Below are 22,913 nucleotides of genomic sequence, written 5' to 3'. Positions count from 1 at the left end.
GAGATACAGAAATGGCTTCTTTTCCGTTTGACTTTACAGCTCTCTTGGCTTGGGTTGCACCAGGTCAGGGCATAGTCTAAGCACTAGCCTTTGTCAATGACAGCGTCTAAAATGGCCCTGAATGGGCTCCAGTCATTCTCTAAGTTTATTTTCTGTAAGTTTTATAAAATACACGTACAGAAATGAGCATAAGTCATACGTTTATAGCTCAGTGAATTTTCACAAAGTGAAGAAAGAGACTAGTCTAAAGCCCAAAGCCCTCCGCACCCCCACTTCCAGTGACAGCTCCCCCAACCCCAGGGTGACCATGCCCTTGAATTCCAGCATGGTGGATTGACTGTGCCTGTTCTGGCACTTTCTGCAGTGGAATCATAGAATAAGAATACTCTGTAATTGGGGTTTTTTTTTCCAGTCAACATTATGTTTGTGAGGCTCATCCTTGTATGCAACTCTAGTTAATTCATTGCTGTATAGTATTTTATTCAGTAAGTGTGCCACAGTTAATTCATCCACTCTGTTCAAGCATTGGGGTTGTTTCCAGATTGGCAGCATCAGTAATAGAAGTGGTATGAACATTCTAGAACATGTTTTTCAGTAAACATGCAGGAAGTTCTGTTGGAGTGGGAGTTCTTGCAAATTTACTTCAAAGAAAAGAAACCAGCCAGGTGAGGTGGCACTTGGGAGGCAGATAACAGAAGGATGGTGGTTTGATGATAACCTGGGCTAAAACGTAGTGAGACACCCCCCTCCAGTCTCAGCCAATAAAAACTTAGGTTGTGGTGTGCCATCCCAGCTATGCAGGAAGCATAAACAGGAGGATTGTGGTGCAGACCAGCCTGGGTATAATGCAAGACCCTATTCAGAAAACTAAAGCCAAAAGGGCTAGGGGCGTGGCTCAAGTGTTCGAGTGCCTGCCTAGCAAACATGAAGCCCTGAGTTCAATCCCCTGTACCACCAAAAAAGAAAGAAAAGAAAACAGCTTCATTTTGATACTGACTTGACTGTTGCAAGACATAGATTCTGTGACTGTGGTGACCCCAAGCTGGTTGTGGAAGGAGGGTGCTGCTTAAAGAACAATTGTGATATTGGGAGACATTCAAGTCTCAAGAGAAGTGCCAGTGTCACCAGTGGTCACACTGGTCTCAGATGACCGTGGTGGAGATCTCAGGTCTTTGCCTCTCAGATCAAGGCATTGGACAGAGGCGCAGTTGGCAAGCAGTAGTACAGTTTTTTTGAAGAAAAAAAGAAAAAAGAAAAGAAAAGTGTAGACATGAGGAAACGCCACAAGACAGAGTGGTGGGCTCTGGCCAAATGGCACTAAAGCCTTGATCTTTGTTCAAAGGGCAACATAGGTTTAAAGGCAAATGGTGGAAAAAACTCTGGGCTGTCTTTGCAGGAGAGGCCAGGATGATTGACAGGTTTAATTGACAGATGTATATAGCTTCATGTGCACACATGTCCCTACCTACAATGCATTCTGTTATAACTGCATGTGTGACAGGCCGTCCACATTGTATGAGGCTTTGGAGGGGTGGAGGTGAAAAGGTCATCTGAGGACAAGACAGGTTCCCCAGCCCTCTGCGCACGTGCTGACTCCAACTCCGGGACTTTCCCTTCTGCACAAACATCCTCTTTTATCAAAATGTAAAGGCTATTGAGTCAACCACAAAAAGGACGTTCCGAGGACGTTCCCAACAAGAAGTCTCCTGAAGGAGATATGTCCTAGGTGGGACTTGGGGCATGTCCTAAGCGAGACTTTAATGACATTTTATCTGATCATTCTCCACCCCCTCTTGGCCAAACTGTACTTCCCTGTTCTCCTGCCTCACCAAGTTTTTACGAAATGATGGAAAGAGTTCTGAATAAACACCATAAAAGCATGCAGATAAACAGGCTGATGGTGGGGTCAATTAAGTCTCCAGAGACGTGTTCAAGATCACCCAGCTATCCTTCGTTCTTCCCTGCACAAATTTCTGAGAGCCAGGAAGCATTGGAGAAGGAGACCAACAGGTGTGGAGAGCATATTCTGTGCATATGGGGTCTTCAAAAACTCTGTCTGCTTTAGCGCTGGAGGTGTGGCTCAAGTGATAGAGCGCCTGTCTAGCAAGCATGAGACCCTGCGTTCAAACCCAAGCACCACCAAAGAACAAAACAAAACAAAAAAAAACACTCTGCTTTGGGAGTTTTTAAAAGTCCTGGATGGATGTAAGGGGCAGGTGAGATTCTATGATCTTAAGGAAAGAAGACTCCATGCCACAGTTCTCTGACCTGGTCTAGGAGTGGAATCAAAATTAATTAATGCTATCAGATCCCCTTAATGAGACTTCTAAGAAATATTTATGAACAATTCCATGTCATTCTCACTATTATGAAAATTGATCGTCCCATTTTAAAAATAGCGAAACAAATTTACAAAACTTTGCACTTTCTGGTTCTAGGCGACCATCCCGGAAGTTCTAGCCTGGTAACCAACCGAGAACGCTAGGCATGGATTCACAGCGCCCTCTGGCGTTCACAACGAGCAGCTGCGTTTCTCCGCAAGAACGTGCTTTAGTCATTCAACGTCAGTCCTATGCCTCACCGTTTGCGTTAGGTGCAGGGCATTCAGAAATTAATAAGGCAGCTTTAGAGGGCAAATATTTTTTAAATTTTAAATATTAATGAGATAATGAAGGACTGGAGGAATGGCTCAAGGGTAGAATGCTTGCCTAACAAGCACAAGGCCCTGAGTTCAAAATCCTAAAACCACCCAATCCCCCCAAAAAAATCTTAATGAGGTAATGTGATGTTTGGATATATGTATATATTTGTGTAATTTTTAAAACAGATTAACTGTTTCTATCATATCAAGCTTTTATGATCTCTTTATGGTTAAAAACAATCTTTCAAAATCCTTCCTGCTAGATTTTGGAAATGTACAGTACATTCTTGTTTTCTGCAGTCACCCTGCTGGTCAGTAGCACCCCAGAACTTCCTGCTCCTCTAAGTGTAACCCAGTACCCACCCATCAACTTCTCCCCAGCCTCCAGCCACCCTAAATTCCCAGCCTCTGCTCGCCAGCATTCCTCTCCCAATGTCTATGAGATGAACTCTTTGAAGTCACACACGAGTGAGATCACATAGTACTTGTCTTTCTGTGCCTGGTTTATTTCACTTCACACAATCAGCTCTGCCCATGTAGCTGAGAATGGCTGACTAGTATTCACTCTTTCTGGCTCAATAGTATTCTATATTCTAACACTTTCTTTATCATTTATCACTGATGAACACTTATAGAGCCGGAGAAAATATTTGCAAGCTATACATAATACAAGGAGTTGATGTCCAGAAGATACAAAGATCTCCAAAAACTCAATAGCAAATAATAAGAAGAACCCAATTCTACTTGAGTAAATGACCCAAGCAGACATTTCTCAAAAGAAGAGATACAAATGGCTAATGAGTGTATGGAAAAATACTTGCCATCACCAATCACCAGAGAAATGCGATCAAAACCACAGTGGGATATCATCTCACCCTAGTGAGAATGACTGTTATCAAAAAGACTGATGATAACAAGAGCTGGCGACGGTGTGGAGGAAAGGGAGTCTTGGCACACTTCTGGGAATGTAAATTAGTACAACCATTATGGAAAACAGTACGAGGTATCCTCAAAAAACAAAAGTGAACTAGTGTGTGATCCAGCAATCCCACTCGGGGTGTGTATACAAAGAAATGGAATCCATATGTCAAAGAATTATTGCTTGTCTGTGTTCATTGAAGCCCTATCACGGTAGAGTTCAAGTCTTTCCGTTTTGTTTTGTTTTCTTCAGATGGGAACCTCACTCTTTTTGTCCAGGCTGATCTTGAACTCTGGGCTCAAACTATCCTCCTGCTGCAGCCTCCTGAGCAGGTGGGACTACAGAAGCATGCCACAGAGCCCAGATTAGAGTTCAAGTCTCAATTGCCACGTGGCTTTGAGAAATGTCTTTGACTTTGCTGTGTTTCAGTTTCCTGAACATGGAAATGGAGATAAAATATAAGATTCATAGTTTTTCAGAAGAGTAAATAAAATAAGCAACATAAAGCATTTACGTTTTTTACTTGTTAATCACTCAACAAGTAGTAACCACAAAACACATTCCCTTAAAGACTTATGGGAGGGGGCAGGCACATAAGTGAACACAGAAAATACATGATAAATACCAGCAGAGAAATTAAAATACCACATGGATAGCTCCTTCACATGATAGGCATCAGCGTGTGACTCTTACATGTGACCTTTAGTATACAGTAAGGCTTCTTTAACCTCAGTCAAAAATAAGTAACTAAGAACTGGTGGAGTGCCTCAAGTGGCAGAGCTCCTGCCTAGCAAGCAAGAGGCCTTGAGTTCAAACCCCAGTACTGCCAAAAAATAAATAAATGAGTAAAGTAACAATTAAAGATCATTTATGTATCCAAAGAACTTTGGGACACAAGTGGTGAGTTATCTAGCAGTGTTATGGTCCCAGGTCCCATTTCTCAAGTCTTAGTTGTTCCTTCTCAAACATTAACATTTCAGAAGTGCATTTAAGCTGTAAGTATTCTCTAAACCACAAACATACAAGGGCTAGTGTCAAAGACTATGGTGATAAAAATCATGGCATATAGACAAAGTAGCATTGCCTCTGACTCAAAAGTGGAATTCATTTGCCCCCTGATCTTGCCCGCTCTTATCCTAGCTCCTCGTGGCTCAAGAATGCTCCCTACAATAAATCAGATGTATTGCCGTTTTCAAGCTTTATTATAACTTTAGAAAAGCTTGTTGGGTTGCTCAGTTGGCTGTGTAACAAATGTACTCTGCGTCCACCAAAGCTGCTTCCTTTCTGTATTATGGCTTCCCTTGCTGACACTAAACCCACCCTCCCGCTATGACACTACTGCGCCCAAGGCTGGGCCCATGGCTCTCCCCTCCCACTCCCTCTTGTATCACCATCACTGTTTCTGGCTTCAGAGCCACAGACCCTCAGCTAAGCCTCCATCCAGGGCTGGGGGCAAGGGTGGTAGAGGAAGTGGGGGGAGTGGCAGGAGGCTGCCATTGCAGGTGACAAGGTCAGTTTTTGCTCTTTCCCTGCTGCATCCACAAAAGGGAGCTTCAGGCCAGCTTCTCCAGCCACAATCACAGCCACCAAGACACTTCCTTTCCAAATGCCTCTAGGGGTGGCACCTCACAACCTGCAGCTCACAATGCCAATAAAAAATTAGGAGGCATGAAAAAAATGTAGAAACACATGACCCACAATAAAAATAAAAGCAGACATGAAAAGCAACCTAGAAATGACATGTACTTATAGAGTTAGTGGACATTAAAATAGATATTATATTGTATCCTACGTGTTCAAGCAGACAGAGGAAGAATTAATTTGTTGGTAGACACATATAAAATTGTTTTTAGGACTGATGGAGGGTTCAAGTGGTGGAGCACTGCTTAGCAAGCGTGAGGCCCCGAGCTCAAACCCCAGCACTGAAAAACAAATTGTTTTTTTTAAATATTCAAATCAAGCTGACATGGTAGCACTCTTATAATTCCTGCTATTTGAGAGGTTGAGGCAGGAGATCACAAGTTCAAAGACCAGCCTGGGCTACATAGTGGGACCTTGTCTCAAAATAAATAGGTAAATAGAGTCAAGTTGAACTTGTGGGGTTAAAATTACAATATGCCTGATAGGAAAATACACTGGATGAGATTGATATCAGAATAGATACTGAAGAAGAAAAGATGCGTGAACTTGAAGACAACAACTCAATAGAAAAATACAGTAACGCAACGACAAGCATTGGAACGCAGCTAGACAGCTTCAATTGTCTGACGGTCAAAGAACTAAAAATACTTTTAAAATTAAAGAAGTCATTTGTTAGAGTCTATCAGAATTTTTAATAGCTTTATTGGAGGGGGAAAAACTTCATTTTGCATCCTAAGACCCCAGAAGGTAAATCACTGTGACAAACCCTCTATGACATCACCAACCCAGTCAGGCTGCTCGGGCACTGACACAGTCACCACCAGGACCTCATCACCCATCTGTACTTTTTTTTCTTTTCATTTTTAAGACAGGTTCACACTGGCATTGCACTCCCAATCCTCCTGCCTCAGTCAGTCTACTGAGTGCTGAGATTACAGGTGTGTACCACCACACCCAGTTAATATTTTTTAATAATATAAAAGAATACTTCATCAAGAAGGGTCTCTTCCAGAAATGCAAAAGTTATTCCACAATATGAGTCCTGTCTATATAAATAACTACATTTATAAACTAAGAGGAAAACCCAGATTATTTTATGAATAAATACAAGAAAATTTCTTCCCTCATGTGTAATAGCACCCTAATTTAAATATATACCATGTAGGACTAGAAAGAAACCACTTAAAGGATCAGGCACAGTGGCTCACACTATAGATCAGTCAAATCAAGGTTGAAAGCCAGCCTAAGGCAAAAAGTTAGGGAGACCCCATCTCAACAAATAAGCTGGGCTTGCTGGAGCATGCCTTTCACCCCAGCTATAAGGGAGGGTATAGATAGGAGTGGCATGGTGTGAGGCCCACTAAGGCAAAAATTCAAGACTTTATCTGAAAAATGACTAAGACAAAAAAGAGAGTCGGGGGCTGTGGCTCAAGTGGTAAAGCACCTGTCTAGCAAGTACCAGGCCCTGAATTCAAATCCCAGTATAGCAAAAAAAAAAAAAAAAACTACTTAAACAAGATGAAAAAATCTTTTTTTTTTTTCCTACTAAAGCAGGAAAACAGAATTCTGTTTTCAACCATGATGGAATAACAGAGACTTTACCCTCCTGCCTTTCACACCTAAAAGCTGGACAAAATACATGAAACAAAACTTTTCTGACATTGGACAACAGACACTGAGGGACAATGACGCTGAGGGAAAGAAAGCAGATGGGCGGGAAGTACGAGGGCCCCCTCCTCACTGCCTGAAGAGTCTCCAGACTGACGACAGAAAAAGAAAACAGCACAGAGCCAACAGCCTCCCCGACTGCTGAGTCAAGGTCCCGGCTTCCAGCAGGGCATGGTGATGAAAATTTGTGAGGCAAAGAATCAGAGAGGAACCAGGAACCGCAGGGAATGAGGGCTCCAGGGGTCCATGGGGCGGCCCCCTGTGTCTGACGTGATGTCCAGTGAGGCAGGCATGGGCTAAACCATTTCAAACGTTCACACAGAGCCAGAACTAGAGTCCACATGAGCAAACAAGGGTGGCTACAGTGTTGGTACAGTCCTATTACCTCGGTGGAACCAAATTAGCCCTTGGGGAAAAAGTGTCTTAGATCTGCTCTATTGGAATTTGAAAACCAACCTGGAAAAACTCAAACTGATTCCAAGTTAGTTAGTTACATTCTTAATAAAGCCCAAAAGAACCTGAATGAATTTGAAGCATCCAGCACCCAGTCACACAAAATATTCCAGTCTAGAATGCAAACGTTAGCAGGTATGAAAATAAACCAGAACATGAGGACATGGAGCCAGAAAAACATCCACCCATTGACATAGGCCCAGATATGACAAAGACATTAGACTTCACAGACAGGACATGAAAAAGGAGATTACAAACGTACTCCCAGTGCTCAGGGAGGCATGAGAAAGCCTGTGTGACAGCACAGAAGCTAAAGTTCCTGAGATGAAGCTACAGTCAGTCTCTGCTGAAAAGTCTTTTTTTGGGGGGGATTGGGGGGTAGGACTGGGATTTGAACTCAAGGCTCATGCTTCCTAGTCAGGTGCTTTACCCTACAGTCTCTGAAATGGAAAATACACTATCAGGATTAGCAGCAGACTAGATGCTCTGGGGAGAAAAATGAGTGAACTTGAAGACATAGCAACCAGAACTATCTAAGCCAGACGCCGCTGGCTCACACAAGTAATCCCAGCTACTCAGAGGGAGACAGAGATCAGGAGGATCCCAGTTCAAAGCCAACCTGGGAAAATCGTTCGAGAAATCCTATCTCAAAAAAAAAAACCCACACAGAAAAGGGTTGGTGGAGTGGTTCAAGTGGTAGAGTACCTGACTAACAAGAGTGAAGCCTTGAGTTCAAACCCCAATACTACAAAAAAAATTATTTAATTAATTAAAATAAAATAAAGTGAAACAGAGAAAAAAAGACTGAAAGAAAACTAAACAGAGCATCAGAAAGGTGTGGAAGCAATGCCAAGTTGCCTAACGCACAGGTAATTATAGTATCCAGAAAAAAGGAGAAAAATATACTGGAAAGAAATGGCTTTATTTTTCCAAACTTAATGAAAATTATTAAACAGTGTGTACTTATCAGGTTCTTCAAAGAAGTAGGATGAGTAAGACATATATTATATTTTTATTACTAGTATGCTTGGAAAATAAAATATATTTACAATGTATTTATAATATCAACTCACTTTATATAGAGAGCGAGCAGGAAAGAACAAGAGAGACTGATTGATTATGAGGAATTGACTCATGCAGTTATGGAGGCTGATCTGCCATCCACAAGCTGAAGTCCCAGGAAAGCCAGACCTGATCCCAGGGCACAGTAACACTAAAAGCTATCCTAAGGGAGCCCTGCATTCGAGTCACGAGCTTCCTCGCCTCCTCTGTGGAGCAGCAGCCCCATCTCCCTGCAGTCAGGATCAAGCCAGCACAGTAACCCCCTCCCTTGTCTGCTCATTCAGAAGCATGAGGGCTCCTTTGACCTGGTGGCAGTCTTAACTTCCAGCTAGCAGAGTCACATTATGTCCCCTGTGGAAGCCTTCCCCCTCTGGGACTAAGATGCCTTAGATCAGCAGAGCACAAAGCCACAGGAACAGGAAGCAAAATGTTCACTATGTTCACTCGTGGATCATTCACGGAAATGGTGAGTGCTGGTGCGTTTCCATCCCTCGATTCCTGGACTCGTGAATCCTGGTTGTGGAAGACACAGCACCATGTGGTATCAGAACCCATGCTGCCTCTGGAGCCTTGTCCAGTCCCACAAGGTACTGCCACTAGCTGGCACTGTAGTTGAATCTTCAAAAAGCCGTGAGTCTGAGGGTGAGAGAGCATGGGGAAACAATGGCAGAAACCCCAGTCTGAGCAAGATGAGATGAGGTGTCCCTACCTAACAGTGAGGAGCAAATACCCTCCCTTCACCTTTGTTCTATTCAGGTGCTCGGCAGAGTGTCCGGTGTGACATTGGGAGGGCAGTCTATTTTACTGAGTCTACAAGTTCAAGTGCTTATCTCATCCAGAGACTCTGTCACACCCAGTATGTTCAATGTTTAACTGGGCACCCTGTGGCTCAGGAAAGTTGACACAGAAAAATTTAACTACCACAAGTCCAGCCCCTTATCATCTTGGCGCCTGTCCACATCTCCTCCTAGCAATACTGAATCTCCAAGTAAAGATAGCAACAAGGTTGTAATTCCATCTAGCCTGATAAAGCTATCACATGTGCAGCTGGAACCGTACTAATCTCTCCTCCAGAAAAGGAGATAAAGTCCTGGAGCAGTATTTACCCTTCTCCCTGACAGCCCATAACCTAGACGTATGATGTCAATTCAACAGTACTGAAGGTGCGTGACATAAAATCAATGCATCTCATGTTGCACGATAAGCAAATGAGAGGAAAGAAAATGAAGGCACACAAATGTATTCATGGTAAAATAAGGAAGAAGCAATCGTGACAGTTGCCTTCCTCCTTTTTGCAACTGGTCACATGGTCATGGCTGGTGTTTACAACTCCCTCCTTCGACTCCTGATTCTGTATTCCCTTTGTCTTCAGGAGGTACCTCAGTTGTTCCCAGTTCTTCACCTGACTGACCTGAACCTTCCTTCTTGAAGAGTTTGAGCCATTGGTGGTCCTGTCTGTAGAGAGTTGCAGTTTTCCATTGGTCGTAATCCAGGGCACAGTAACACTAAAAGCTACCCTAAGGGAGCCCTGCATTCGAGTCACGAGCTTCCTCGCCTCCTCTGTGGAGCAGCAGCCCCATCTCCCTGCAGTCAGGATCAAGCCAGCACAGTAACCCCTTCCCTTGTCTGCTCATTCAGAAGCATGAGGGCTCCTTTGACCTGGTGGCAGTCTTAACTTCCAGCTAGCAGAGTCACATTATGTCCCCTGTGGAAGACTTCCCCCTCTGGGACTAAGATGCCTTAGATCAGCAGAGCACAAAGCCACAGGAACAGGAAGCAAAATGTTCACTCGTGGATCATTCACGGAAATGGTGAGTGCTGGTGCGTTTCCATCCCTCGATTCCTGGACTCGTGAATCCTGGTTGTGGAAAACACAGCACCACGTGGTATCAGAACCCATGCTGCCTCTGGAGCCTTGTCCCAGTCCCACAAGGTACTGCCACTAGCTGGCACTGTGACTGAGACTTCAAAAGGCCGTGCCACTCTTCTACCAAGTCAGCAGCTTCAGGGTACCAAGGACCATAGTAAGACCAAGCAATGCCATGAGCACGGGCTGTGAAGACAGTTCACAATGTTGTGACAGAGTGTGTGGCCCGTGCCTGTAATCCCAGCTGCTCAGGAGGTGGAGATCAGGAGGATTGCAGTTCAAGGCCAGCCAAAGCATAAAAAGTAGTGAGACTGCATCTCAATCAATAGCTGGGCACCATGGCGTGTGCTTGTCATCCCAGCTACGCAGGAGGAATAAACAGGAGGATCGTGGTCCCAGCTAGAAAATAACTAAAACAAAAAGAATTGGTGGCTCAAGGGTTAGACTACCTGCCTAGCAAGCACTAGATCCTGAATTCAAACTCCAGTACTAGGGAAAAAATACAAACATGGAATACCATGACCGTAGATGAGGCATTTTGTAAGCCCCCAAATAGCAGTAGGGTTTTGTTTTGTTTTGTTTTTTTGCAAAAGCATCACATACAAGAAAGGCAAAGCCATATTTAGAGTAAGTGCCTATCCCAGGGAGAACAGAACTCTGCCCTTTCATGATGGAAGTGGGTCAAAGCTTCAGGGTAGCTGGCTGCATGGGGGCTTGCGCTTGATTTCTGTTGCTGAGTGGTTGACCACTCTTTCGTGGCTACAGGCACCCTAGCCTTGGGAGAGGGAGTCTGTGTTGCTTGGGCCACACATTCCCTCCCTCCATGCCACCATGGTCACTTTTTCATGAAAGCATTGGGTGCCTAGCAAAGAGGCTGGCGTATCCACGGAGCAGGCCATGCTATCTGCTTGACTGTTAAAGTCCCCTTTGGCGAGCACTCATATGTGACATAAATTTGCTTTGTGACATAACTTCCCCAAATTCCACAAACTTCCTTGCCAGCTTCCAGTCACAGTCCTTCTAAGACCAAACCATTAGCCACAGCCTGAACTGGTATAAAATCACACGTCTGGCCATTTCTCCTTCCAAACAAGGTATACAATCAAGTATCCCGCTGACCATTCTGACCACTGGGGGAATATGCTTTCACAACAGCCCTTCACTGCTGTCCCAGAAAGGGGCGGTCGTGAGGCTACTGCCCTCTCTTGGGTGGTGCTTGCATACTGTGCAGAACCATCTGTAAACATGCATTCATAAACCACAATTCTCACACAAATTTATTGTCTCCCTATTCTACTGGCTAGAAATCCAAGGTCAAAGTATCACAAAGGTCACATCCTCACTAGAGAAGAACATCACACTCCATGCCTCTCTCCTACCTTCTGGTGGCTCTCTAGCCCGCCATGGAATTCCTTGGCTTTTGCTCCATCACAATTTCTGCCTTCATCACACTCTCCCCCTTTGTGAGCCTCTGTCTAAATTGCTCTTTTGATAAAAAAAAAACACTAGATACTTTGGATTAGGACCCCATCCTACTCCAGTATGACCTCATCTCAAGGCAATAACATTTACAATAACCTTATTACCAAATTAGCTCAGACTCTGAGCTACTGGAGATTAGCACTTTACATATTATCCTGTGCTATCTGGCACATGAAAGCAAAATAAAGTGTTTGCAAGCATGCAGAAGATGAATTTGCTGCTGAGAGATTAGCACTAGAGCCTTGTTGAGGGAAATCCTTTAGATAGAAGGGAGATGATAGCACAGTGATAGCTGGATCAAAAAGAAATAAAGAACAGAAAAATAGCAAATGCATGAGTAAATATAAAGGCTCTTCTTGTTTTTAAAATCTATGTAAAGGATATTAGTTGAGCTTCCAGAATCTGGACCAACATGAAAGACACTTAGAAGTTGCCACTGAATTCTGTCAGGTAAAAAGCTGAGAAAAATAAAAAATCAACAACCCTCCTTGAATCCGTAAAAGAACTGAGGTCACAGAATAAGCTGCTGCCCCAAAATGGAAGAGATGGATAGTCACATACAGAGAGCTACAACTTCCCCAGGAGGACACTCACCAGCAGAAGTCTGCATGGGAACTAAGTTGGAATGATGAACTGTGGTGTGGACAAGTCTGAGGTGAAAATTCCAGGAGACTCAGTTGTCAGGAGGCCCCCATATTTTTGTTAGTTTTACCCCCTAGAGTTTGACCTGTACTCACAGCACATATCAGAGAAAAATTCTCTCATGCCTCTGGCATGGGGGAGGGAGAGAGGAAGCACATTTAAGTATGTTTTTCTTAACAAGGCCTGTCGAAGGGAGAAATTATTTACTCAAAGCCCATCTGCTGTGGTTTATCAGCATCCGACTAACTATAAGGAAGAAAAATACCCAACTCCAATCCCATCAGACTTCCACAGGGGGAAGGGGAATACCCAACTCTAGCCCCTGGAGCCATCCTGGCCCAAAGAAATGTGAAGGATGAAGAGCATTCACAGTCCAGAGGCTCAGGTTTACTACAAGCCTGACACCTCACCATAGGACTGTAGACCTTTACTTTCCATCAACACAGCACTAAAAATGGCCTATTTGCTACAGTTTCTCTTACCCAGTACATTACGCTTGCTTATCAAGAAAAAAAGTCACAAGACATACTAAAAGACAAAAACAAACAAACACAACAGTGTGAAGAAACACAGCAAACATCAGAATCACGTATGGCAGGGGTGCTGGAATTATCAGACCAGGAATTTAAAGCAACTATGATTAAGAGGCTAAGGATTCTTCTAGCATGCACAAGGCCCTGGGTTCGATTCTCAGCCATGGCAGAAAAAAAGGAAGAGATTCTCAAGGATAAAGCAGACACCACTAAGAATGGAGGCACAGTATAAGCTTAAGGACATGGCAGTACTGACCTCTACAAAACTAAAAGACAAGGAGAAAACCCAAAGTACCCAAGAACTACAGGACAACTGTCAAAGGTACAGCATTCTAGCCAGGCACTGATGGCTCACGCCTATAATCCTAGCTACTCAGGAGGCAGAGATCAGGAGGATCACGGTTCAAAGCCAGTCCGGCCAAATAGTTCAAAAGACCCTATATCATAAATACCCATCACAAAAAGGGGCTGGTGGAATGGCTCAAGATGAAGGCCCTGAATTCAAGCCCCAGTGCTGCCCCCCCCCAAAAAAGGCATGGCATTCTCTTAATGGTAATACCAGAGTGGGGGAAAAAGTGAAAAGAACAACAAAATATTTGAAAAAGTAATTACTGAAAATTTCCTACAATTAATGTCAGACACCAAACCACAGATCTAGGAATCCAAGAGAACACCAAACAGGATAAATGCCCAAAATTTGATACCTAAATGTTTCATCTTTAAACAGAAAACCAAAGATAAAGAATCCTTCTGTGTTTTGTATATTGATCTCTTACAGGCACCTGGTTTGCAAATATTTCCTCCCATTCCATTGGTCACCTTTTCACTCTGTTGACTGCCCCCTTTGCTGTGCAGCTGTTTAGTTTGATGCAATCACAATTATTTACATTTGCTTTTGTTGCCTGAGTTTTGGATGTCATATTTTTAAAAAGTCATTGTCCAAACCAATGTCATTAACCTTTTCCTGTTTTCTCCTTGTTGTTTTATGATTTGGAGTTTTCTATTTAAGTCTTTAATTCATTTTGAGTTGATTTTTGTATATGATAAAGTTCCAATTCTGTATGTGGATATCTAATTTTTCCAAAAGAAATTACTGTTAATTAACATGTAAGTGATAATCATCCATTACAGGAGGCACCAGACCAGAGGGTTCATTGGTGAATTAACCAAACATTGAAAGAGGAAATTATAGTGATTTCAGGAGATTAAAACAGAGGGAATGCTTCCGATCTCATTATATAAATCCAGGACAATCCTAACACCAAAACCAGACAAAGATTTTACAAGACCACTGCTTACCAATATCTCTATGAACACTCTGCAAAAATTATCAAAAAAGTCGCAAGTCAAAGCCAACAATATATAAAAACAACATGTACACTACAACCCACTGGGAAAACCATATCAGCAGATGAAGGAAAAGCACTTGACAAAATTCTACACTCAGTTATGATTTAAAACTTATGGTAGCCAGGCATGGTGGCAATGTATTCAGTCCCAGCTACCGGAAGTAGAGGTAGGAGGACTGTGGTCCAAGGCTGGCCCTGGCAAAAGTGCAAGACCCTAACTGAAAAAAACAATTAAATGCTAAAGGACTTCCTCTACCTGATACAGAATTTCTGTTAAAAATCTGCTAACACCATACTAACGGTGAGACATAGGGAACTTTCCCCCTAAGATAAGCAAGACTGGCTACTCACCAGGTCCTTCCAACACTGCAGTGCAAGTCCTACCTAATACAATAAGATGAGAGAAGAAGATGAGACCTATGGTTCATGCCTGTAATCCTAGCTTCTTGGGGGACTAAGATTGGGAGGATCATGGTTCAAGGCCAGCCAGGGCAAAGAGTTCATGAGACTGAAACTCCAAAATAACCAGAGCAAAATGGACTGGAGGTGTGGTTCAAGCTGTAGAGCACCTGCTTTGCAAGCACAAAATCCTGAGTTCAAACTCCAGTCCCACCAAAAAATAAATAAACAAATAAGATGAGGATTTTCTATGTACCAGCAATAAACAAGTGGAGACATTGCACCCCCAAAGATAAAAGACTAACAAAATACACACAAGATCTATGTGAGGAAAACTACAAAATTCTGAGAAATAAATGAAAGGATTCAATATTGTCAGGATGTCAGTTCCTCCAATTTCAATCCAATCGATATCCCAGAAAATTCATGTTGTGGATATTACTAACTGATTATAAAATCTGTAGGCAGAGGCAAAAAACCTTGAATAGCCAACTCAATTTTGAAGAGTCACAGAGTTGGAGCACTGATACCGCCTGATTCAAGTCTTATCATAAGGCTACAGATATTAATACAGCATGGCATTGGGAAAAGAATAGACAAATAGATCAGTGGCCAGAAAAAAGACCCTCATAAGTATAGTCTATCTTTGTCCAAGGCACAAAAGCAATACAAGAAAGAAAGAAAGAAGCCCACCAGGTACCAGTGGCTCACTCCTGTAATCTTAGCTACTTGGGAGGCTGAGATCAGGAGGATCACAGTTCAAGGCCAGCCTGGGCAAATAGTTTATGAGACTACCATCTTCAAAATAAACAGAGCAAAATGGACTGGAGGTATGGCTCAAGCAGTAGAATGCCTACTTTGCAAGTATGAAAGCTCTGAGATCAAATCCCAGTCCCACAAAAAAAGAAAAAAGAGAGGGAGGGAGGGAGGAAAGAAGGAAAGAGGAAAGGAAAGAGGAAAGGAGGGAGGGAGGAAGGAAGGAAGGAAGGACACCTTATACCCTTCACAATAATTTACTCAAAATGGGTCACAAACATAAATTTAAAATACAAATGTATAAAACTCCTAGGAGATAACATAGGACAAAATCGAGCTGACTTTGACCTTGAAACTAAGTTTTTAACTTTTTAGTTGGGACACCAAAGGCATGATCTGCTCTGCCAAGGACACTGGCGAGAATGAAAAGACAAGCCACAGACTGGGAGAAGACATTTGCAAAGACATAGTTGGTAAAGGAGTGTTATCTAAAATATAAAATGAACTCTTAAAACCCAACAATATGAAAAGAAGCACCCCAATTTAAAAAATGAACCATAGACCTTAAGACACCTCACCAAGACAAGTCAGAGATGGCAAACCAGCATATGAAAATATGTCCTGCATAATATGTCATTGGGGGAATGTATATTAAAATGACATTGTACCACTAACATCTATGAGAATGGCCAAAACCCAGGACATTAACACCAAACGCTGGCCGGGATGTGGAGTGACAGGAACTCTCATCGCTGGGATGCAAAATGTTTTGGCCACTTTCAAAGACACTTGGAAGATCTCTTACAAATACACATATTCTTAACATACTACCCAGCAACTGTACTCCTTAATATTTACCCAAAGGAGTAATTATGTCCACATACTTACACCCAAAGACCTGTGAAAGCTTTATTCCTACAAATTGAAAGCAATCACGATATCCCTCAATAGTTGAATAAATAAATCATGGTACATCTAGACAATGGAATATTACTCGGCACTGAAAAGAAATGTGGTATCAAGCCATGAGGAGACTGGAAGGAAGCTTACATACATACTGCTAACTGAAAGAAGTCAATCTAGAAAGGCTCCATACTGTATGATTCCAACTGTGTGACAGTCTGGAAAAGGCAAAACTGTGGGGATGGTGAAAAGATGATTTGTTACCAAGGAGGAGCCCTGAGGAGAGATGAGCAGGCAGGGTCAGCAGGAATTTTAGGGCAGTCAAAGTGCTCTGACTCCACACAGTGCTACATGTCGTTATGCATTTGCTCAGATCCACAGAATGTGAGAGTGGACCCTAATGTGAACTGCAGACATTAGGTGGTAATGATGAGTCCTGGCAGGTTTGTGATTGGAGTAAAATGTACGACTTCGGTGAAGGATGCTGATAATGAGGGAGCCTGGGGGAAGGGCTGGGTAGATGGGATACCTCTGTGCCTTTTGCTAAAATTTTGCTGTGAACCTAGAACTGCTCTTAAAACGAATTCTGGTTTTTTAAAAAGATAATTGACTGACTACAGCAAAATTAGGACCGATGAACTTTGGAGTTTATAACATATGTAGACGTATAATGCATGGTGACAGTTCAAAGGCCAGAAGAGAGGGAAAAGAACCTCGTTATCGTAAAGCTATCGCACTGCAAATAAAGTGCAATGTTATTTAAAGGGATGTTGTGATAAATAAATTAAATGTGTAAATTGTAAGCCATAGAACATCTACTACAAATTTTTAAATAACAAAGAAGTAGGACAAAAAGCCAACAGTGGTAAGTGTACTTATTAGAAAATCTGAAAAGAGACAAATGAATTCCACTATCACCCTTTTGTTTCCATGTCACTAGAAAAGAACAGAGCCCAACAGTTATTCCCACTTGGGCTGCAGAGATAAAGAGATGAGCAAGCTATGTGCACCAGCCTATAATCGTAGACACTGCAGAGTCTGACACAGGTAGAATTGCTTGAGACCGGGAGTTTTGAGCCAGTGTGTGCCACATAGTCCACCACCTTCTCAAAATACAAATAAATGGAGCCAGGCGCCGGTAGCTCACACTCATAATCCTAGCTACTCAGGAGGCAGAGATCAGGAGGATCAAGATTCAAAGCAAACCCAGGACAAAATAGTTCTTGAGCCACTATCTCAAAAAAAAAAAAAATCACACACACAAAAAAAAGGCTGATGGAGTGGTTCAGGCAGTAAAGAGTGCCTGCCTTGCAACCGTGAGGCCCTGAGTTCAAACCCCAGTGCTGCCAAAAAACCCTGAAGAATGGGATACAGAGAAAGCAAATACCAAATGGTAGATTTAAACAATCACATTGATACTCTTGACACTGACCACAAATCTACTAAACACTCAATTGCATGCTGCATACAAGAAATCCATTTTCTGCTCACACACATTTAACGTTAATGTTTATTCATTTATTTATTGAGATGTGCTCCCACTATACAGCCCGGACTGGCCTGGAACCCGTGATCCTCCTGCCTCAGTCTCTTTATTTTGATTTTTGGTGCTGCACAGGATGATGTTCCATCTCTTCTTTTTTTCTGTTTGATGCTGTTACCTTACTTACTGACAGTGAGCGGGAGCATGTGTGACCTTTTCCTTTTTCTGCAGGCCATCTTAAGCTTTCTAGACTTGGAACATCCCAAGGAGCTGAAGGGAGAAAGGAGTCTGCCCACAGTAACTCTAGGAGAGGGAGGTGCCTTGTCACTCATGCCCTAAGGTAAGTGACTGTGCAGTTCTATTTCACTTTTAGCAAATTGTGCTTAAGGTTTTTTTTTTTTTTATTACATGTGGGGTTTCCTTGGAAGAGAAGCTCATTCTGGCCACACACAGCACTGAGTGATGTCACATCCAGGGTAGGAGTGGTGCCATCTCCCCACAGCGCTGAGTCTGGAAACTTCGCAGATGAGGCGGCCCTGGCCGGCTCCACGGTGTCCCCAGGAGTAACATAAATTCTGTACACTAGGCCTCAGTTTCCATTTTCCTGCTAGTACTCAGTGAGCAGGTCTGGCTTGTCGAAGGACCACACCATGGCACCGTGTGCACACAAGCAGCCATCTGTTAGTCCAGACTCTCTGGAGGACGTCCAGGGCCTCCTGCAGGCTGTTGGTCAGGCTGTCCTCCTAGGTGACCACCATGAGGATGATGGCAGTTATATCACTGAAACCCTGGATCCATCTACAGCCATCCTTTTTTTTTTTTCATTTTTCTTTTATTATTCATATGTGCATACAAGGCTTGGTTCATTTCTCCCCCCTGCCCCCACCCCCTCCCTTACCACCCACTCCGCCCCCTCCCTCTCCACCCCCCTCAATACCCAGCAGAAACTATTTTGCCCTTATTTCTAATTTTGTTGTAGAGAGAGTATAAGCAATAATAAGAAGGAACAAGGGTTTTTGCTGGTTGAGATAAGGATAGCTATTCAGGGCATTGACTCACATTGATTTCCTGTGCGTGGGTGTTACCTTCTAGGTTAATTCTTCTTGATCTAACCTTTTCTCTAGTACCTGTTCCCCTTTTCCTATTGGCCTCAGTTGCTTTAAGGTATCTGCTTTAGTTTCTCTGCGTTAAGGGCAACAAATGCTAGCTAGTTTTTTATGTGTCTTACCTATCCTCACCCCTCCCTTGTGTGCTCTCGCTTTTATCATGTGCTCATAGTCCAATCCCCTTGTTGTGTTTGCCCTTGATCTAATGTCCACATATGAGGGAGAACATACGATTTTTGGTCTTTTGGGCCAGGCTAACCTCACTCAGAATGATGTTCTCCAATTCCATCCATTTACCAGCGAATGATAACATTTCATTCTTCTTCATGGCTGCATAAAATTCCATTGTGTATAGATACCACATTTTCTTAATCCAATCGTCAGTGTTGGGGCATCTTGGCTGTTTCCATAACTTGGCTATTGTGAATAGTGCCACAATAAACATGGATGTGCAGGTGCCTCTGGAGTAACAGTCTTTTGGGTATATCCCCAAGAGTGGTATTGCTGGATCAAATGGTAGATCGATGTCCAGCTTTTTAAGTAGCCTCCAAATTTTTTCCAGAGTGGTTGTACTAGTCTACATCCCCACCAACAGTGTAAGAGGGTTCCTTTTTCCCCGCATCCTCGCCAACACCTGTTGTTGGTGGTGTTGCTGATGATGGCTATTCTAACAGGGGTGAGGTGGAATCTTAGCATGGTTTTAATTTGCATTTCCTTTATTGCTAGAGATGGTGAGCATTTTTTCATGTGTTTTCTGGCCATTTGTATTTCTTCTTTTGAGAAAGTTCTGTTTAGTTCACGTGCCCATTTCTTTATTGGTTCATTAGTTTTGGGAGAATTTAGTTTTTTAAGTTCCCTGTATATTCTGGTTATCAGTCCTTTGTCTGATGTATAGTTGGCAAATATTTTCTCCCACTCTGTGGGTGTTCTCTTCAGTTTAGAGACCATTTCTTTTGATGAACAGAAGCTTTTTAGTTTTATGAGGTCCCATTTATCTATGCTATCTCTTAGTTGCTGTGCTGCTGGGGTTTCATTGAGAAAGTTCTTACCTATACCTACTAACTCCAGAGTATTTCCTACTCTTTCTTGTATCAACTTAAGAGTTTGGGGTCTGATATTAAGATCCTTGATCCATTTTGAGTTAATCTTGGTATAGGGTGATATACATGGATCTAGTTTCAGTTTTTTGCAGACTGCTAACCAGTTTTCCCAGCAGTTTTTGTTGAAGAGGCTGCTATTTCTCCATTGTATATTTTTAGCTCCTTTGTCAAAGATAAGTTGCTTATAGTTGTGTGGCTTCATATCTGGATCCTCTTTTCTGTTCCACTGGTCTTCATGTCTGTTTTTGTGCCAGTACCATGGTGTTTTTATTGTTATTGCTTTGTATTATAGTTTGAAGTCAGGTATTGTGATACCTCCTGCATTGTTCTTTTGACTGAGTATTGCCTTGGCTATTCGTGGCCTCTTGTGTTTCCATATAAATTTAACAGTAGATTTTTCAATCTCTTTAATGAATGTCATTGGAATTTTAATGGGAATTGAATTAAACATGTAGATTACTTTTGGGAGTATCGACATTTTTACTATGTTGATTCTACCAATCCATGAGCGTGGGAGATCTCTCCACTTTCTATAGTCTTCCTCAATCTCTTTCTTCAGAAGTGTATAGTTTTCCTTGTAGAGGTCATTCACATCTTTTGTTAGGTTTATACCTAGGTATTTGATTTTGTTTGAGGCTATTGTAAATGGAATTGTTTTCATACATTCTTTTTCCGTTTGCTCATTGTTAGTGTATAGAAATGCTAATGATTTTTCTATGTTGATTTTATATCCTGCTACCTTGCTATAGCTATTGATGATGTCTAGAAGCTTCTGAGTAGAGTTTTTTGGGTCTTTAAGGTATAGGATCATGTCGTCTGCAAATAGGGATATTTTGACAGTTTCTTTACCTATTTGTATTCCTTTTATTCCTTCTTCTTGCCTAATTGCTCTGGCTAGGAATTCCAGTACTATGTTGAATAGGAGTGGAGATAGTGGGCATCCTTGTCTGGTTCCTGATTTTAGAGGGAATGGTTTTAATTTTTCTCCGTTAAGTATAATGCTGGCTGTAGGTTTGTCATATATTGCTTTTATAATGTTGAGGAACTTTCCTTCTATTCCTAGTTTTCTTAGAGCTTTTATCATGAAATGATGTTGGATCTTATCAAAGGCTTTTTCTGCATCTATTGAGATGATCCATTGGTTTTTGTCTTTGCTTTTGTTAATGTGGTTTATTACGTTTATTGATTTTCGTATGTTGAACCACCCCTGCATCCCTGGGATGAAGCCTACTTGGTCGTGGTGAATAATCTTTTTGATGTGTTGCTGAATTCAGTTTGCCATTATTTTGTTGAGGATTTTTGCATCAATGTTCATTAAGGAGATTGGCCTATAGTTCTCTTTTTTGGAGGTGTCTTTGCCTGGTTTTGGGATAAGTGTAATACGGGCTTCATAAAATGTGTTTGGCAGTTTTCCTTCCCTTTCTATTTCGTGGAACAGTTTAAGGAGGGTTGGTATCAGTTCTTCTTTAAAGGTCTGATAGAATTCAGCAGAGAATCCATCAGATCCTGGACTTTTCTTTTTGGGGAGACTCTTGATTGCTGCTTCAATTTCATTTTGTGTTATAGGTCTATTCAGGTGATTAATAGCCTCTTGGTTCAGTTTTGGATGATCATATGTATCTAGAAATCTGTCCATTTCTTTAAGATTTTCAAATTTATTTGAATATAGGTTCTCAAAGTAGTCTCTGATGATTTCCTGGACTTCCATGGTGTTTGTTGTTATCTCCCTTTTTGCATTCCTAATTCTACTAATTTGGGTTTTTTCTCTCCTCATTTTAGTCAGGTTTGCCAGGGGTCTATCGATCTTGTTTATTTTTTCAAAGAACCAACTTTTTGTTTCATTAACTCTTTGTATGGTTTTTTTGGTTTCTATTTCGTTGATTTCAGCTCTTATTTTTATTATTTCTCTCCTTCTATTTGTTTTGGGATTTGCTTGTTCTTGTTTTTCTAGGAGTTTGAGGTGTATCATTAGGTCATTGATTTGGGATCTTTCAATCTTTTTAATATATGCCCTCATGGCTATAAACTTTCCTCTCAAGACTGCCTTAGCTGTGTCCCATAGGTTCTGGTAGGTTGTGTTTTCATTTTCATTGACTTCCAGGAACTTTTTAATTTCCTCTTTTATTGCATCGATGATCCACTCTTCATTAAGTAATGAGTTATTTAGTTTCCAGCTGTTTGCATGTTTTTTGTCTTTACTTTTGTTGTTGAGTTCTACTTTTACTGCATTGTGGTCAGATAGTATGCACGGTATTATTTCTATTTTCTTATATTTGCTGAGGCTTGCTTTGTGCCCTAGGATATGATCTATTTTGGAGAAGGTTCCATGGGCTGCTGAGAAGAATGTATATTGTGTAGAGATTGGATGAAATGTTCTGTAGACATCTACTAGGTCCATTTGATCTATTGCATATTTTAGATCTTGGATTTCTTTATTGATTTTTTGTTTGGATGACCTATCTATTGATGATAATGGGGTGTTAAAGTCTCCCACAACCACTGTGTTGGCGTTTATATATGCTTTTAGGTCTTTCAGGGTATGTTTGATGAAATTGGGTGCATTGACATTGGGTGCGTACAGATTGATGATTATTATTTCCTTTTGGTCTATTTCCCCTTTTATTAGTATGGAATGTCCTTCTTTATCTTGTTTGATCAATGTAGGTTTGAAGTCTACTTTGTCAGAGATAAATATTGCTACTCCTGCTTGTTTTTGGGGGCCATTGGCTTGGTAAATCTTCTTCCAGCCTTTCATCCTAAGCATATGCTTATTTCTGTCGGTGAGATGAGTCTCCTGTAAGCAACAAATTGTTGGATCTTCTTTTTTAATTCATTTTGTCAAATGGTGTCTTTTGATGGGTGAATTAAGTCCATTAACATTAAGCGTTAGTATTGATAGGTATGTGGTG

The sequence above is a fragment of the Castor canadensis genome, chromosome 2 (assembly GCF_047511655.1).
Source record: "Castor canadensis chromosome 2, mCasCan1.hap1v2, whole genome shotgun sequence".
Taxonomy (NCBI): Eukaryota; Metazoa; Chordata; class Mammalia; order Rodentia; family Castoridae; genus Castor; species Castor canadensis.
Note: the sequence above shows the minus strand (reverse complement) of the source record.